At 41.9% G+C, this 5,011-nt stretch overlaps 1 pseudogene; it reads right to left on the reverse strand.

The window, feature by feature from the left end:
• Positions 1-4,367: 4,367 nt before the first annotated feature.
• Positions 4,368-4,487, reverse strand: LOC136657698 (5S ribosomal RNA; annotated as a pseudogene).
• Positions 4,488-5,011: the final 524 nt, after the last annotated feature.

A 5,011-nucleotide genomic window follows, 5' to 3' on the forward strand; every position in this document is an offset into this window, starting at 1 on the left:
GGGAAAAAAATGCTGAACATGAATGTCCAACTGATTCGGGCAGTCCAGCTACATAAGGCAATTTCAGCTGCCCTTTGTCAGAGTTCTATGTTACTGGAGCTAAAAGAATAATCTGTATGGACAGTGGGACTGTCCACATGTGGTTCCCACTTTGGTAAGTCATCAGCGTACATATCAGTGTGATTATGCTGAAATGTAGGACAGATACAAAATCATACTTACAGTAAAGGTTTAGTGCAAAATGTTCAATTTTTATATTAATATGTTTAAATACTTGTGGGAAATGATATTTTTTAAGAAAGTGCCATTAAAGCAAACGGAGTTTTTTCAAATATACCTTGCTTAAGGTCTCTCTCATGCTTAATAATGGAAAATCTAGTATTACATGTGAGCATTTTTGCTTGGGGTGTAACCCTTGAGTTTGTGGTTTAATTGATAACTATATGTAGGATTAAGATGTAGGAATTTTAAGCCAAATATTTACTTTTCCTTTAACCGGAACAGATAACTTAAGTAATCTTCCTGGTTTATGCACAGATCACTGAATTGTATATTTTCAAGTGAACGCTTTTAGTAAGTAGGAGAGATCAGTGCAACACCATGTTAGTTCTTTACTTCTGTCGTCATCGTCATTCCTATTATTATTTTATTTAAATAAAGCAATGTGTTTATTAAAAACAGTTATGATTGTACAGATCAGTTGTCCTATTAAAGAGGCTGCCCACAATTCTAGGAAGTTTATCAGGTCAGATCCATTTTTGTAAGATAATACAGCTGTTTGTAAGACCCTGTCAAGCTTCAAAAGAAAACTTTCAAATAGTAGTTTATTTTGGAATTCACCCCAGCTTCTGTCCCTTGCGTGCAATTCTTTGTTACCCATTTCAGTAGAAATGACCATATCCTTCTAAAACCAACTGCTATACATGCACATTTTTGAGACCCAGTTTCTTGCTGATAAATTCATTGTGGAAGCACCTGAGAAAGGATAAGGCTTATTTTCCAAATAATATGTTGTACAAACAACTTTTTTTGTGTGCTCATTTTACCTAATGAATCTTTCCACCCTTAGCAGCCTTTTCATTCAGCAGTTAGTACCTGCCAGCCCTGAAGGGAGCAAGGTTATTACATTTTTGCTTGGACATGCAGCCCAATCCTAACTACATTCCACCAGGCTGATGCAATGTCACCAACTCTGCTGCATCCTGCAGGGGAATTCTGGCTGCTGGAGGTTTATTGAGAGGAGGGGACATTTGTCCCCTGTCCCAGAATAAGACCCAGCCACAACGTGTGATCTCAGACCTGCACTTGCTGGCACAAGTTCCCATTGACCTGTGTCAGCAGATCAGGCTGGAGAAAAGGGATAGAATATGGTGCAAACATGTGCTGCAGTTCCCACCCCCCCCCCTCCTGGACCTGATTCACCCACTCTGACCCATCACTGCCTTCTCCCACCCTGTTCCACCCCTTCCTGCCCTTCCTTTGCTCCCGAGCTGCACAGCACCAGACTTACCTGCTCCTATGGGCATTGCTCTCGCTACTGGCTTGTGCAGAAAAACTCTGGCCTTCTCACCAGTAAAATGCAACCTTCACACAGTTGCAAAGTGCTTTCTTCGAACAGCGCCTAGGCCGGGCACTCTGTTGGATAGGATTGGGACCTAAGTTAAATGTTTAAACTCTTTTCAACTCTGCTTTCTTTAGGCCCATAAATCAAGAAAGCAGAGTTTAAATCAAATAAAGTGATTTAATATAACAATAACAATAACAATAACAATAACAATAACAATAACAACAACAACAACAACAACAACAACAATAATAATAACAGGTATTTATATACCGCCTTTCTTGGTCTTTATTCAAGACTTTATTCAAGGCGGTTTACATAGGCAGGCTTTATTAAATCCCTTATTAAATAGGGATTTTTACAATTTCAAAGAAGGTTCTTTCTTTCAAGAACCACTACATTCAAGGTGTTTCATTCCGATCTGGCTTCACATTCTGGCCTCCATCCTCCCATGCTCAGAGCAGATGGAATTGCTCGGCTTCAGCTTGTCAGCTGCTTCAAGGTCGCATGGTGCCGGTGGCCTCGAACTGGCGACCTTGTGGATGTTATCTTCAGGCAGATGGAGGCTCTACCCTCTAGACCAGACCTCCTGCCCTTTTAATAAAAATCCCAGAGCAATGATCAGCTGGCTGCCTAGGAATTTAAAATACCGATTCATCCTTCTTCAGGCTGGCACCTAATGGTTTGCTGATGGCACTCCCAAATTGCACCTAGAAATAAGTTCTATTTCTCCTTATTAGTAGGACAATATAAAATCAGATCACAGGCAGTTTGGCTTTAATGTAGTCTAAGACTGCATCCATACTGTATCTGTACAATGTTCTACAAATTATGCATTTAACCTGAACTATTCTTTTTATGAGAACATCAGCAAATTCCCATTCGTAATTAAGCAGTGACTGGTACGGTAGGGACACATTTTGAAGAATTCGTGTAACAGAATCCTAATGTTAAATTTCTATGACAACTAAAACAAACAATAAGTTTAATCCATTCATGCTTATTCAACAGCTGTCAAGAGAGCCGATGGACTGCTTTGCTAAGAATCTGAACTTAAAAGCCCCAAGTTCATTCTCGCTCTAAGCGAACCAATATTTTTCAGTCATTTTCCCCCCCATCATCTCAATCTGCAATACAGTGATAATAATAGTGACCTAGTTTACAGCGCTGATGTAAGGAGAACATAAAAGATGCGAAGTGGTTTGAAAGCTGTTGCGATCAGTTTGATTTATCACACATTCAACACTTCGTATTCAGTAATGTAGCCGCCCTGGGTCCCTTTTAGGGAGAAGGGTGGGATATAAATAAAGTTTATTATTTATTATTAATGTGTTTGGAAAAAAAATGCGATTGAATTCTAAGGCTCGAACCAAACTCACCTTTTGTTTATCCCGCCTTTTGTAATGTGCATGGCACACTTTGCAAACAAACTGTATCAAAGGACTCATTTAAATAGACACACAGGAGGCTGCAAAGACAAGGGAGAGCAGTGGAGGTAAAACAGGGGGAGAATAGAGGGGTGTGAAACTACTGGCCAAAATTTTTAAAATCTTGATATTTTCAAATAATACCATCATGGTTTATAACACTCAATGTGTAATTTCATGCAGAATGAAATGAAATAAACCATGTTGAAATATCTATATTCTAGCAAATGTTATAGCCAAAAAACCAGCAGGGGCGGGGCAATCGTGCATCACCATGCCCACTGCCCAGGCAGTTGCACAGCCCACTGAATGGGGGGGGGGGAGGTCCCATGCAGTGCTGGCCTCCTGCAGCAGGTGGTGCAAACCCTAGTGACACCGCTGAGAATATGTGCTTCGTTTCATACATGCACCTAGATTTAGCTGCAACATATGGGGGGGAAGGTTAGGGGGTTGCATCTGTTGGCTGAGATAAAAGGCACATCACATAGGAAAGTCCAGATAGGAAGCTTTGCATGAAGCTTGAATTCAAAAGTCAAAGATGGTTTTATTTAAGAAAATTCAAAAACGTATCATTGCAGGACAGGGTGGAAGTGGATCATCGACCGTCCTGTCAGCTGCATGTCTTTTCTGTCTCTGAAAGAGAGGGAAAGGGAGAGAGTAGGAGGAAGTAATGTTTAAGAATAGTACTCTGGGTAACCTAAGAATGTGCATCAGCTGAGAAGAGAGAGAGAGAACACCTTGTCCCCTTACCAGTAGCTAACCTTACTGCCCCCTGTTGCATTATCCTCCAGTCCAATGATAAGGATGTAATCCTCATCACCTCATACCCTTCCTCAACACCCACTTTATCACATGGCCTTTGGCTGATCCTCTAAATCAGTGGTCACCAAACTTGCAACCACTGTGCACCGAAAATTATTATTATTATACTTTATTTTTAGCGCGCCTTTCTCCCCAAAGGGACTCAAGGACAAAATGTGGACCCCCTTTGGACCGTAGCTTACTATTCTACTCCTGCACTGCTCACTGTCCGGCACCAGGATGCTCTGGGCAGTTGTGTTGGTTGCCCAGCACCCCAGAAGGCTGTGCAATAGGACATCCGGGCAGACACGACTGCCCAGTGTATCCCAGTGTATCCCAGTGCTCAGATCTACTCAGATGATGAGCGGAATGGTAAGTTCTACTCACAGAGCAGAAAATATTCCCCAAACCCCGGATCTGGCCCCTGGGCTGAGGTTTGGAGGAGCCTATTCTAAATTGTGGCTCTTAGCTGTGAATATTAAATAGCATTTAATGCCCACATTCACCCCTCTCTACCCTATCTTTCCCTATCTCCCGATGGTTGGCAACCTTCAGTCTTGAAAGACTATGGAATAAGCCTAAAGCACCTGGTATTCCCAGGCGGTCTCCCATCCAAGTACTAACCAGGCCTGAACCTGCTTAGCTTCCAAGATCAGACGAGATCAGGCATGTGCAGGGTAACAGTTGCTGTCAACCAGTCTCTGCTGTATCTCCCAGCCTCTGCTGGCTATTTCAGATTGTAAACTCTTTGAGAGCAGAGATTTCTTCGGAATAAACATGCATAGGATTGCACTGTCTATCACTGTGTAAGATATATCTCATACATAGAAAGTGCAGTATAAATGGTCATGGGCACATTTGGATGATTTCATGAATTTTTTTATCCTTCATTTCCACCATTATTTGGGTGTCACGCTGGATATTTCCTTTACAACTTCGATGTACGGCACACAATTCTCAAAAGCAATGGAGAGACTAGCATCAGCAAGACCAGAAATATGACACAACAAACAGGCAGAGCTCCAAAGCATGCTTTTCTGCACTCACAAAAGCCCTCCACCCTAAGCCTCTTACTGGTGTTTGCTGCATTGCATCTGGCCTCCCAACCCAGAAGTAACTGGTGATGATGTCATCACCAGTTACGTCTGGTGGTGCTTGAACAGGTGAAGCATTTGAAGTGGTACAGTGGAGGATGTATGTTGAGAAACACTGATTAAGT

Source organism: Tiliqua scincoides, chromosome 7 (genome assembly GCF_035046505.1).
Source record: "Tiliqua scincoides isolate rTilSci1 chromosome 7, rTilSci1.hap2, whole genome shotgun sequence".
Classification (NCBI taxonomy): domain Eukaryota; kingdom Metazoa; phylum Chordata; class Lepidosauria; order Squamata; family Scincidae; genus Tiliqua; species Tiliqua scincoides.